This window comes from Lepisosteus oculatus, chromosome 14, assembly GCF_040954835.1.
Source record: "Lepisosteus oculatus isolate fLepOcu1 chromosome 14, fLepOcu1.hap2, whole genome shotgun sequence".
In the NCBI taxonomy this organism is placed as follows: Eukaryota; Metazoa; Chordata; class Actinopteri; order Semionotiformes; family Lepisosteidae; genus Lepisosteus; species Lepisosteus oculatus.
In genome coordinates this window covers 20,602,349-20,617,086 of record NC_090709.1, presented here as the reverse complement: position 1 = coordinate 20,617,086, position 14,738 = coordinate 20,602,349, and the positions used below count along the sequence as shown (strand labels likewise).

General features: G+C 37.5%; 2 non-coding genes across 2 annotated transcripts; both read right to left on the bottom strand.

Annotated features, from left to right (window-relative positions):
- Window positions 1–8,764: 8,764 nt before the first annotated feature.
- trnan-guu (transfer RNA asparagine (anticodon GUU)) lies at window positions 8,765–8,838 on the bottom strand. Its single transcript has one exon. It is a non-coding gene; the product is annotated as a tRNA-Asn (tRNA).
- A 1,553-nt stretch (window positions 8,839–10,391) lies between these two features.
- Window positions 10,392–10,463, bottom strand: trnaw-cca (transfer RNA tryptophan (anticodon CCA)). The gene has a single exon. It is a non-coding gene; the product is annotated as a tRNA-Trp (tRNA).
- Window positions 10,464–14,738: the final 4,275 nt, after the last annotated feature.

The following is a 14,738-nucleotide window of genomic DNA, read 5'->3' as shown; positions in this document are numbered from 1 at the left end:
CGACCCAATTGTTTTAACTTGCTAATGCATCAGACACATTTCCTGGCGTATTGTGTTTTAAATAAAATAGGAGTGTCTTTTCCTGGCATTAGCTCATCGGTATAGTGTAAGTTTTATCTGTACCATATCATACAGTATATAGGTACAGAATTCAAGCTGCACCACTGTATCGCTCTGGTAAGGAGATAGACAATGACCAAAATCACGAAGACTCTCTCACACCAAATAATGAAGATGAAGAGAAACGGGAAGTCAACACGGGACATTGTACAGCAGTTGGCTTTGATGGACATCTTCGTTTCTGAAAGCACAGTGAGACGGCATTATAAAGGAGAGAGGAGGCAAAGAGAATCTAAACCGAGGACGATTCAAAGGTAAATAAATTTCTAAAAATACCTTTCTTGCATGTAAATACAACTACGCACATTATTTTTAAAACTAACTGTTGATCTCTTTTTTTTCAAGTCCTATTGTGCGAGCTATCGACAAACTGACTGATGAAAATGATGAGCTACCGGCGATGCAAGTCCAAAGACGGCTCTGGGCTGACTTCGGTGCGACCATTAGCCCGACATCGATAAGAAGAGTACGCAGGAGGCTTGGATGGAGATACAGAAAAACCAACACATGCCCCATGATAAGACTAAAAAACAAAGAGGAAAGACTCAAGCAAGCGCTCCAATGGATTGAACAGGGGGAGGCATTTCAGGATGTACTTTTTACCGACGAAACAACAGTGGCTCTGGAACAGTTTTCAACAATGGCATTTTGCAAAAAGGGGAGACATGTGGACAAGCCAAAGCCCAAACATCCACTGAAGGTTCATGTCTGGGGGGGTATATCTAGAAGAGGCCCGGGACCACTTCTTATTTTCGAAGGAATTATGGACCGTGTATTCTTCGAGGAAGTCGTGGTCACACACCATGCCGCCCCATATATCAGGGAGCAGTTTGGATCAAGGCACCGTCTCTTTCAAGACAACGAACCGAAACACACAGCAGCAAGGGCGAGGCTTATAGCAGAAGGAGTGAACTGGGTGAAAACTCCAGCCGAATCACCAGATCTAAATCCGATAGAGATGGTTTGGCATTCGTTTGTCTGGTATTTACTTTGGTCCCTTTTAACTGTTTTTCCATCTACTTTATTGCTTTGAGATGCCACTTTTAAAGGTGAAATGTTAAATAAAGCTAATTATTGTTATAGAGAAACATGATCAGATTTTCCCTGGTTCAGAAAAAAGACGATTAAAATCTGTAATCTTTGCACTTGTATGTCATCGGAAAATACAATCAGTTTCTGCTTTGTGTAAGGATAGTGTGGTGAGAAGGTGAGAAAGTGGGAAAGTGGTGAGAAAGCTGTGCTCCTCAAAGCGCTTTACAGGATAAAAACAATAACAACAATAGTGGCTGGGCAAACGATTTTTTTTTATCGAAATACAAAATGAGATACTGTATAATGATGTGCATGAACAAAGTTATACTGCAATTTTCCTTAGATACGCGATTAAAAAAAATATATTTTTTTTAATCCCCGGCGGAACACATTCCATAAGAATCAGCACTTTACAACCCTTACTGTGTGCGACTGGAAAAGAATTTGTGATCGGATCAACGAAATGCTTCATAGAAGGAGGAGCTCTTTTCCTCTAGTCTAACCACAAACAAAACATTCCTGTTAGACAAAAGGAATTGAAAAAAAAACAATTTTGTCAATGGAAACCGGTGTGTGTGTCTCTCTCTGCTGAATGAATAAAAGCATTTTATTAAAAACGCGTTTGCCTGGTATTTACTTTGGTCCCTTTTAACTGTTTTTCGATCTACTGTATTGCTTTGAGATGCCACTTTTAAAAGTGATATGTAAAATAAAGTTTTTTATTATTGTTATAGAGAAACATGATCAGATTTTCCCTGGTTCAGAAAAAAAGATCTAAAGTGCTACACATAACTTTCTTAATTCGATGTATTTAAAGCAGTAAACTACTGTAAGTGTAACATAACATTCAGACATACAATCGAGAATAGTTTTGTGGTGTTTGTTTAGATGAAACGTATAACGTAACAAAATTAAAGACGATTAAAATCTGTAATCTTTCCACTTGTACTGTATGTCATCGGAAAGTTTCTGCTTTGTGTAAGGATGGTATCAAAAAGCAATCTTAAGTGGTGAGAAAGCTGTGCTCAATGTATTTAAGGGACTTAAAAGTAAAAGGAGATGCTTCATATTGCTTGACTAATTTTAAAAACTAAGTTTTAAATGCAGACGCTCCCTCGGTGCCGCGCCGGGTGTAAATATCAAAATATACATTCCTCCCAGGCAGAGGCCGAAGAGCGCCCGGCTGGGGTGCGTGGGGAAGAGCATTACAGGAATGAAAGGCGGGGTATAGGAAGGCGTTCAGTCTGGGCAGGTATAGATTACACTTTTCTAAAACGTACTTGAAAAATAAAAATGATTACAATCTAATCCTTCCACGTTTGATCCCAAAATCCCAAGAGATATAAATCTAAACGGGTAGAAAGTTATGCTGAAAGTTTATTAAGATACTTAGAAGACAAAGATACTGTATCAATTTATGTTGCATTAGCCTGATTATGATAAAAAAACACATAATTAAACACACGTTTGCGATTTAAATCAATATAAATGTTTATATTGTAACGCATACTGTCCAGCCTCCATTTCTCTATAAAAATTTACTCTATTACACACACACACAATAGAACCAGGAAGCAGAAGCAGGGACCGTTGTCAGAAGGCAAGAAGGTGACTATTCATTGTTATCAAAAATGACTTAGAATCGATCATGTTGTGATATTTTGAAATAAAAAAGTCAATTGACTGTCCATACTATCGCTATTCTATTTTTTCGAAGAAATGTTTCTTAAGAGAAAAGTCCAGCACCAGCAGGATTTGAACACACAACCCGTGAGTTGGTAATCGGGCACGTAGACCAGTAGGCTACAAGGGAAGTCACATGAAGAGAGAGGCGAAACAGCCCTACACAGCCCTATCGCAGTACACGAATATAATCATATCGTTATTCAATTTTTTAGATACGTGATTCCATATTATATTAGCAGAAAAGCTTAAAACTACCACTTTTTCACATGCTATTTCACATGCTAGTTAAATACTTGGATGCTTAAAATTGTTAGGGAGAAATGGAATACCAGTGTGTATTTTTCCTTTAAAGTACAGATTCCTGGAATCTGACTGGCTGACACCCTTCTGAAGTGATTCCATAAAATCAGGTATACGGAAAAGAAAGCGTTGATACATACAAGTATCTTTTAATACAGTCTTTGCTGTGCTCTTGAGGATCCTTGTGATATTTTGAGCTCTAGTTGAATGATAGGTGTCGCATTTTAAATCATTTTCATAGTTAGAAATTATGAAACGCCCTGTTAAAAGCAAGGAAGTTTTTATGCTTGTTGAAGTAAAACAAAATGCCTGACAAAGTATGGCTTGGACAGATTGCAAGTGCTTGTACAAATGTGCTAAAGAAATTATACTTTGAGCATACAGCTTGTCCAATGTCATTCATTATTAATACTATTAGTAACATCTTCGGTAAAGGCTTTGATGCATAAATATTTCTGATAAAGGTAGGTTGTGTACTTTTGTCCAACTGAGCAATCTTGCTTTAATAAAATATACCAACATTTTAATGACTGATGATTAACATACTGTAATACACAGTTCAAAATTAAAAGCTCAAATGCTGTACATGAGAGGTTAAGCTCCCCCCGGCGGTTTTACAAGGTGACGCGGATAGTTTCCGGCATGGCATCAAATGACGCGATTAACCACGTGATACTGCGTGTCACCGCGACACGCCCACCGGGGTATGCTGCGGAATACCCCACCCATTTTGAATGGCTGCATCTGTACTCTTTACTTTACCGCTCGTATGGAGTTTGGGTCTGATCGAGCTCGTTACTCGTCACTCACGCAATCTACTACTTTCATCCAATACAGCCCTTTATTTGGCTATAAACTCCACCTGTTACCCCTCACACTCAATGTTTCAGAAAAAGGGTTTTAATTTAAGCTTTGCCCAGCAGTGTTTGAGCAGACAGAAGAAATAGAAGCGCCATTCGCGCCAGTTTAGCATAGTAACCACTAACTCCAATAATCCACTTATAATAATAATAATAATAATAATAATAATAATAATAATAATAATAATAATAATAATAATAATAATAATAATATCCCAGCATCTGCATAAAAAAACTATTGATATAGTGCATCCCCAACACTAGCTGGAGACGCTGTGTGTGTCCGGGCTCAGCGGTTATATAGGACAGGACTCGGCGAGCTGCAGGTGAAACTCATTGCTCTGCGCTCCCCGTGCGGAATGCGCGTCTCCTCCCTCCAGACTCGTCACACCGCCTTCTACAGCGGGAAAAAAGAAACTCCCCTTTACTGTCTTCATACATCCCTCTTAAATCCCAGGAACACAGAAACTCCGGGGCGTTTCTGTGAGTCAGTACTGGGTTTCTCTGTTCGAGATTACAAGCGGAAACAATTAAAGCGCTGAAAGCAGGAAGTTATTTCTCCTCGTAGGCATAAACGTGTAAAAATACATTTTCTGATTCCTAAAACCTAATAAAATCCATGTAAGTCTCCCTTTTGTTCCCAATGCACATAACTGAATATAAACCAGTCAAGTTCAGGTACTTTTCTGATGTATATGAATACACTAGTTCTGGCGCAGCTGTTACAACAAAGATACTTACGAACTATTTTTTTCATACGAGCTCTTGCCGTTTTAAAATTGAATATTTTTTCATTTTGCTAAATCACACGAAACACCAACAACACTCATCATAAGCATCTGACCAATCACATTCCTGAATTTTAAAAGTATTTAGTATTTATTTTTAACTTGTTTTATTTTTTAAAAAATGTATACACCTGTTTTACATATCCTTGCCATTTTTGGCATATTGTAAGTGGATTGTAACTTCAAATTGATAATTCCTGATCTTTATAACTGTGTATCATTTCTTTTTACCTTGTTTTAATATGTTTTAATTATTTTTGCATTTTATAGAACTTTTTTAATATATTGAGCATTTTAGCATAATTTTAAAATAGGACTATCAATGCTCCTGACTTCTAAAACCTGTATTTATTCTGACATTTTTCTCTCCAACAGCAGATGAGGAGGGATGCATTTGATTTTAAATTGGTTGATTTTAGGGGAAAATGTACATTAATTTCTTTGTACGTATCATCAGTGGGAAACTTGGCATTTTGGGATGAATTGCAATCTTTACTGCAAGACTGATATAGAATTGACGGGAGATTTAAATGACACATTTGATGAATCAGACAGGCACAGTACAACATCTAAAATGGCAGAACCCTCTAAAGTACTGAAATATTTTAGGCACATTCATAATCTACGAGATGTTTGGTGGTTACTGTGTCCTGCTACCCTTTCATATTTTTTAATGTGCATGAATCTGTCCCACTTCTTTTACTAGTTTTTAAGGAAGATTCTGAAATATCTGATTACGAGATCAAGCCAGAAAAAAAAATGATGACAATTAGTAAGAATAAAGATACAATGTATTGACAATGTAATATGCTTTAAAGGATTAAAAGGAAAATACTTTATCTATGCATACTAATTCAACTGAGCTCCTCTTAACACTATAGCCTGAAGAATTGCCAAAGCACAATGTAACACTTTGGGTGACACTAAGGGAAGAGGAACACAACACTCAAAACCACAAACCACTTATTTTCAACAGCAAAAATATGCTTGAAAATATTTGACAAAAAAAAGAAAGCTTGCGAAAGATGAAACACAGATCTTGCTTATCAGTGCAAAACAAATATCACAGGCCGGCAAGAATAAAGTATTTTTTTTTACAAAAAGCTTGCAAATGGAGAAAAGGGATGCACGTGAGTCTCTGGGAGCTGTTAATTGAAAGGTTAGTGGTTCGAGCCCATTTCTCATTATTCTACTTAATTGGATTTCTTAGTAAAACCTTAACCCACTTGATATTTGCAGGAAATGCAGTTTTTTTGTGTGACGAACTACAACAAGTAAACAAGTGAGTACATTAGTCATTATCACTGGGAATGACCAGTCATGGCCAACATTCAAGGGAATCGTATTCAGTCACGGACTTTGACCTTCAAATGGTTGGCGGGAGAATTCATTTATACTCTCGTTGCACCCTTAGTTAAAATATTATATAAATATATATATATAAAGATTGTTGTATTTTATAATATTTTAGCAGAGGGCACAAGGGGGTCTATTATACCTTGCGAAACATCCAAGACAACTATAATAGAGGCTCATATTTTAATAAAATTTGCTTTAAAAGAAAACCAAAATTTGTATGAAATCATCCCTCAATATTGACGTTCAGTTGAAGGATTTGAAGAAGCAACAGCGATAGGTGAGTACATTGATTTTGGACCCATGTTTGCATCTGAATAATCTTTCCTCCTGGAAAGAATTAAAAACAGGTCTGTTTTGAGTCTCATGATGATTCTCTTCTGGATCTGAAAAAAAAAAAACAGTGCAAATTTGTTTCCGATGTATTTTTCAATTTTATCAGATTTTTTCAGGTGAATGCAGTCGATACGTTCAAGTTTTTATATGATGACAGGACCTACACTTAGGGCTCAGTACTGATAACACTGCTGATATTGATGGAGTAGAAATAAGTGATGTATTGGCAGCTTAATCTGAGGCGAGAAGTCCTAGAACACCAACAAAAATGTTAGGATTCAGAGGAAGAAATATTTTTCTGCCTCACCCAATCCTGCTGCATTAACGAGGCTGAAGTTGGTTGCTTATTCGCCAGCTTCTTATTCGCGTTTTTCGTTCCACCTTAAGTGCTGTTGCTGTGATGTTATGACGCCTTTCGCCTGTAGATGGATCTCTATAGTCATTTTTAAAAATACTAATCCGAGTTGATTACTGTATATATCCTCAGTAAAGGGGAATATGTAAGTAATGATTATCCAAATTGCATTTTTGTATGAAACACATTTCAGAAAATCGAAAACCAATTTTCAAAACTCACAATAACACAAACTGGCATGTTAGACAACAAGTAAATAAGACTAAGGCAAAACGTCAATTCTCAAAGTCTCAAAATCTTGCATTTTGCAAGAAATGTTATTATAGCATTTTACAATGGGACATTTAGAACATGACATATGAGAATATATGGTTAACGGAGGATGAGCAAAGGGTGATGACACTTTCTGCTTATTGCTATGACCCTCCCTCCTGATTATAAAATTGTCTCACAATTCTGCCACGGAGGTGTGAGACACAATGTAACAGACTCTCAAAATCCTGAACTTCAGGAAATGTTGCCGTACTATTTTTAAAATATGACCCTCTGAATATGGCATGAGAGAATTCATAGGGAAAAGCTAATTGCTCTTTCTGTTGTATTGTGATGGCCCCTGTTTAGAAAAAAAAACATCTCAGAATTGTGACACAAAGGTGTGAGACACAATGTAACAAATTATGAAAATCATGAAGTATAAGAAAATTTACTGTACCATTTTTTTAATATGACCCTCTGAACATGGCATGTGAGGATTTATAGTCAACAAAATAACACCCCTTCTGCTGAATTACTTATTCCCTCCTTCCTCGTTACCAGAACATCTTAGTATTCCGACACTAAGGTAAGAGAGAAAAAATCACTCATCACGAACATTTGTAATTACAAAACTTCACTGTTGCATTTCTGTGTTGTGACATTCTGAACATGGCATGTTAAAGTATATAGAAAACCTAGATCAGAACAGGTTAAATGTAATTCATAGTGATTTATATTTTTTTTAATTCTTTCTAAATGAAAAAATATGTTTTTCAGTGATTATGACACTTCGGTATTACATAAAATATGCTTCAATGCCAAAATAAATAATAATGGAAAAAATACCCACAGTGGACATTCATAGTTGCGATTATAGGAATGTTATATATCAGGTGAGTAGCTGTGTCAGCATGCGTAGGCTGCAAAGGAACAAGTAAAGGATTATTCCATGCTGAAAAGAGAAGAAAGGAAACATAACGTGTTGGCCGTAGAGCCTTCTTCAGGTGTGAGAAAGACAGGGCAGTAAGCAAAGATAATTTTCTTTATCTTTGCTTACTGCAGTTTATCTTTGATGACAACATCAAAGACATTAGGACGTTTTACGGCTAACAGCTCCACATCAACTTCCTTTTATAACTAACCTCATCAGATCCCTCAACTCCCAACTCTTCTAATTTCTCACTTCAGAGAAGGATAAAAACCTCAATCATCCTCTACAGAGAAAAACCATCAGCACCCCTACCACCTCCACCAATCCTAACCTTGTTTTTACTATACCCTCTGACCTTTCCCTTTCACCCCTTTGCATCCTCAGCTAACATATTTTAAAATTACAATAGACTGTATAGTATTTATGTTTACAATTAAGGTAAATATGTCAAAATATCAAAATCCAACTGCACAGTGCCATCTTAACAAGTTCTCAAACAAACCTGCATTGTTTTTTTAAAATATTTCAGCAGAGGATTCAACTGGAGTATAAATGAAGATTCAACGATAATATTTTTGGGGTGAATATGGTTTTCTGGGGAATTGCAATGTTGGGCATTATTGGACATTTCCCGGTGACCCTGACACGTGTTCAACACTCGCATTTCCTGCAAATATTAAAATGGTTATGGTTTCGCTGAGAAATCCAATCGACTGACGACAACGTTTACATCGCAAAAGAACCCCGTCCCTGGGTGGACTCGAACCACCAACCTTTCGGTTAACAGCCGAACGCGCTAACCGATTGCGCCACAGAGACTGACTGGTGTGGTCTTTTCTCGAATCAGAAGTTTTCGGTTAAAAAAAAATCTCTTACCGTTTATTTTGCCAGATGGTAATATTTCTTCTGCACTGATAACCAAGAATTGAATTTCATTTTTCGCAAGCTGTTTGAATTTAATCAAAACAAGTTTTCCAGAAAGGAAATGAACACGTGCATTTAACGAAATCAAGCCCTTTGTGATTGCCCGAAATGATACGTTCTGTACTACAAGATAGGAAGAAAGACACAGCTGGGATTTGAATCTCGGTTCTTTGGTTTGATAGAAAAGCGCTTTAACCAACTAGGCTACGGTGACAGGGCAGCCATCACCGTTTACAGCCACTTGGACACACCACTCTGAGACATCTGCGTTCAGTAAGCGCTGAACCTGCGCTCAGAGCAAATTGCCTCTTTTACATAGCAGCCCCGACACTGAGAAACGAAGAGAACTGGCTTTTATCTGGCATTTTCATGTCCAATGCGTTTGACATCTCCCAAGGGCGATAGAGTTCTTTTGCGACACCATTTCTTCTTCTTTTTTATTTCTGTACGCTTTGATAAAAAAAAAACGAGAAATCGTGCAAGGAAAAAAATTCTTTTTTTTCATAGAGAAAACGTGCACCAGGAAATGTTGTGTTGAGAAGAAATGATTTAACATGATACGTGACCTAATTTATCGGAGCAATTGCTCAACCAGCAAGGTCTGGAGAGGTTGGAGAATCTGGTGGATGTGATAATTATACGGTGTTGTGGAAGAAAACAGTCTTTCTTTGAATTCTCAGTCAATCGGAATTTCAGTGCGAAAAATAAACCCCTTGTCTGATTTAAAGAGATTATATTTTAAAACTCATAAAAAATCAGAAAACACATGTTTCTCACTTTGAAATTTTAGACGGAGATGTGCATTACTAGTAACGGCGCTGAGCACACTATGGGGGAATTCAGGTTATGTGAAATGCCAGCGGTTTAATAAACAACGCGTCTGATTTCGGATCATAAGATTGTAGCTTCGACTTCTACCTGGCTCGTGTAAATTTTATTCAAGCTCCTCAGTAATAGATGTACATTATGTAATGAACCGCATCTGAAAGCAAACGTTGGGTCTGTTTCCTTTGTTTTCCAGCATGAAATAGCAAATCGTTACAAAAAGCACCCAATAGCGGGTTTTTTTTTTCAAATTACATTTTCAGGCTTCAGACACTTTTTAATAAAACAAAAGTGTCCGGAAACTCATTAACTTTCAGGTTTGCTTGAACCTGTATTAAAAAAAAGTTATCTGAAACTTCCGTGATTCCATTATCTGATGTAGCTGTCTCTAAAGTTGGACGTGATGTTAAGCAGATGTGAACTGTGCCTTTTCTCTTAAAAAAAGTTATTTTTTTCCTCTTCACTCCAATGCTGGAGACTGTAAGCCTGTGTGAGCTTCACACTGCGTGTTCTGTACTGCTCGATTTTGTTCAGATTATCTATGTGGTGTATATATAGATAGAACTCAACTGCATGGTGTGAATTCCGTGTTCAGGACCAGCAGAACCTGAAAAAGTAACAGCTGACCTCGACGTGATTTGAACACGCAGCCTTCTGATCTGGAATCAGACGCGCTACCGTTGCGCCACGAAGTAACGGCTGTCAGTGCCTTTGAATTCCCCAAAGGAGACAAATCAGCTTCACAAAAAAAAATCTCCTGTGAAGAGCGCAGCTCTTCCGAAGAGAGTCTCTTCTTCCCAGACCACATTTTATTCTTCCTGCGCAGCTCTTGTGCAGGTGTTGTTCTCAATTACAGATCCAGGAACACTGATTGTTTTTTCTATTTTTTTAAATTAAGGACCCCATGGTGCAACGGTAGCACGTCTGACTCTAAATCCCGAAGTTCATTTTCAAAGTATATCGGAGTCAACTGATACTGATCAGGTTCTGCTGCTACTGAACCCGCAGTCTTCACCTTAAAGTTCAATTCCCCAAGCCTTTTGACCTTATATGTCCATCCCGTCTCGTCAAAACTCGTATTTTCACAGGGTACCCTTCAGAAATCGCAGTATAGAATGAAAAAACTCCAGTAGATCTCGGCCGCTGTTGGTGATTTTCCTTTTAAAATAAATGAATCTCTGGAAATTTTACGGAGTGTATCACTTTCACTGAGACCGAGAAGTGTTAAGCTGTATATGCGTCTTTGTGGTTCGGTTGTTAACCAAGAGAGTGGTGGTTTGAGCCCTTCCAGGGATGCTATGAGCCTTTTAATGTACACACCCTCCTCACTTCATTTCACCACGGCCGGTCTTGTATCGCTAACAAATACAGAGCCCGTAGGAGGCAGTAAGCTCGCATATATAGCTCACTGTTTATATAATGAAGAAGCAGAGGTTAGTTTCTCATCTGCGCGTTACAGAGCCTTACGCAACTCGTAGTGTACCAACAGCTAGGGTTTGATCCCTGCACGGGCTATTAGTTGGAAGGCCATTGTAAATAACGTATAAGAGATTTATAGATAGATACTTTATTGATCCCGTGAGGGAAATTAATAAAGCGTATCCAGCTGGCTTTTATGTTTCACACTAAATTGCGATCTTGTAACCAAAATGAAATTGACATTTGTACTGTATGTTTTTTTTTTAATTACAAAGCAAACAGAGTATTCCCTTAATTCAAAGATCAGATATTGGCCAAAACAAGACAATCAGACGTGGGCTGACATTGGAACAGGAGCCTCTGCTTCGTCGTTTATTGAGCTTTTGATCAATGTCTGAGTGAAAAAGATTCGCTATTTTAACTGTTTGATTAAAGTACACAAAAAGCACCTTCCTTCGAGCCAGAATCGAACCAGCGACCTAAGAATTCCCTACTGACTCCACTACAGTCCTCCGCTCTATCAACTGAGTTATCGAAGGGATGCCAAGTAATGCTCCCTGGCACATACTGCCCAATGTAGTGAAATGTTCCGGGTGATTTAAATCCCAGTTCGACATTAAGTTTCCAACTCGTTTCCTTAGTCTTGTTTACCTTGAATTTAAGCCACGAACCAGGATTCTACTGTATAAACTTCCGGGGATATTACAAAATGTTTGATGGGGCATCAATCATTCCAGGCAGAAATGGGCTCCTTTTTGTTTCTCGAGGGATCATGTTAAACATTTCATTAGTATCGAGAGGAGGATCACCATGAAACACAAAACAAACAGTTTCATTCTGTCTTTTTTAGAAAGTAGCGTTTGTGCTACATTAATTATATTTTCGTGGAAATATAGAAGTTGTAAATGTTAAAATTTATATTTGAATCGAAATGTGGTTTTGAGTAAAATATTAGCGGGATCATGTAATTAGTTTGTTTGTCATTACTATATATATTGCCATGTTACTAGAATTTGTAACTGAAGTTTACTAGTTGTGTTTTTATGATGATTAGCCATTTGTAGATTACAATATTGTATATAATGTATAATTTGAACTACATGTTTTTCTAAAACAAATCATTGGCTTTATTTACTAGTTTCTACACCTATAAAATATTTATTTGATGTATAATAGACCTTTAACTATATATGTATATTAGTCCTCTAAATTTATCCGTATAATAGAACTCCAACCATTTATGTATAATAAACATATAATCATAGATGTCTAATTGACGTATAACGATATACGTATATTAGAATTTCATTCTAGACCAGTTACGGAGCACATTTATACGTCTAAAGTATGCATTTAATAGTCGTATATTCTACATCTTTTGTCCACTGGGATGTGCCGATTTTAATTTAACAAAACTAGATACACATTTTCTAATGCAGCCTTCATTACAAGACAGTTTGTTTCTCGAAAGCGTGTTATGTAAAAAAGAGAAAAATGAAAATATATAGATGACAATCTTTCAAAGCTGAAGATTTTACTTCTGAAAAATTGACATTTTATGTATGCAGATGCATTTGCTGGTTTTAGAACTTTGCTGTGCTTCCTGAATCATTTTAAGTGTTATAAAGTGGGTGTAGAGGGAGCTATCTCTTTGTAGAGCAGTTGACAGGCTGGAGATGTTCAGACTACTCTCGTTATTTCTCAAATGTTTATATCATTTTTCTTTCACGCTAGGACGCGAGTGTGTACATGGGCTTGGTTTTCGTTTCACTGATTCTCATTGAAGATTTGGGAATTAACGATGAAAGATTCAGTTTGACAGAAGGTTTGGTTCACAACGATCTTGAAGACACGCCCATGTAGAGCAGCGTGTGATGATTTGTACTATAAAACACCAAGTGCTCAAATGACGTCTGCGTTTACCGTTTAGACTTTTCCATCTCTGGCGATCTTTTAGAAAGCAAAGATAGAGTAGTTGTGTTGAATCACCCTAAGACATCTGTTAGCAGAGTGGCGCAGCGGAACTGTGCTGGGCCCGTAACCTGGAGATCGACTGCTCGAAGCCATCCTTAGCTATGCACATTTTATACACGATTGATAAGCACACCATCAGTTTAATGAAGTACATTAAAACTGATTTTTCTCTCGTGTGTGTGCAAGCTTCACACTTACAGTACTCTTTAATCTTTACCAATAGCAGATGCCCAAATGTATCTTTGGTTGTTCTGAGATCCTTGATAGTTTCCTCAAATCCTTCAAATGAACATCCATATCAAAGCAATTATGTTTAAGTTTATTACAATTAAGGTACATATACAAAATATCAACGCACATTTGTATAATGCTCATTTAATAATGATTGTCAAGGATTGTCAAGTCCTCCAACAAATCTGTGTTCTAATTTTAAAATATTTTTGCTATGGATACAACGCGTGTATAAATGAATTCTCCTGACAGCCAGTTAAAGATAAAATTCCACACGTGAAAATGGTTTTCTTGGACTTTGACAGGTACTTAATTGTTTACTTGTAGTTCCACACGAGTAAAATAGATATTTCCTGCAAATTTCAAGAGGGCTTGCGAAGAAATCCCATCAAGATTTAGCAGAGATTATGGTTACAGCGGAACAGTCTGAAGCTTCTCCCTTAGTGGGTTTGAACCACCAGCCCTTCATTTAACAGCTGCACAGAGACACACTCCCGTTGCTTTTTGCCATTCACACGTTTGTAGTTAAAGAATTATAAAATACTGACATTTTCCTGCGAGCCGGCAGTATTTCTTCTGCACTGACCATGGATAACCAATAACTTTATTTCATCTTTCGCAGTCTGTAATCCACAGAAAAGGAAGTGAATACTTGTATTAAGCTTAATCAAGCCGACGGAGATGCACTGCCGTTGTTTTTCTCCACTTTTCGTTAAAAGGAGAAAAATCACTGACATTTTCTTGCGGTATTTCTTCTGTCCTGATTAGCAAGACGTATATTTTATCTTTCAGAAGTTGTATGAATTTCTTGAAGTTCAGAAACAACTTGTTCCACAAAGGAAATGAACACTTGTTTCAAAGGAAATCAAGACGTATGTATCTCTCGCCGCGTGTGCTCTTATCTGTCCATCTCTCTACTTTTCTCTCACTCTGACAGTCTGTGCAGTTTCTGAAGGGGATGTAACACCACTTGGCAAAGAGAAAAATTATCAGAGGCAGAATAATAAATCATTATTCTCTTCTGAGTCAGATTCACAGCTCAGAGACAATCGGACAGAAGCTCCATACTTCTTTTTATCCGTCAATCCAGAACCAGAGGACGTTCAGACAATCCTGGAACAGCCTGGACTCAGGTCACATCTCCCCATTTTCTCCTTCCTCACAGCCACTTAGAGACAGAGAAGAGCTCCTGGTTCTCCTCTCTGTGAACTGGGCTCAAGACTCACTGATCTGTCAGCTGTGGACTCTGTTCCAGGTCAGAAGCAAGAAGCTTCTATTAACCCTTTCCAGGACCTCCAGCCCTTCAGTATTACTTTCTTTACTGTATGTCAGTCTCCAAACATGTT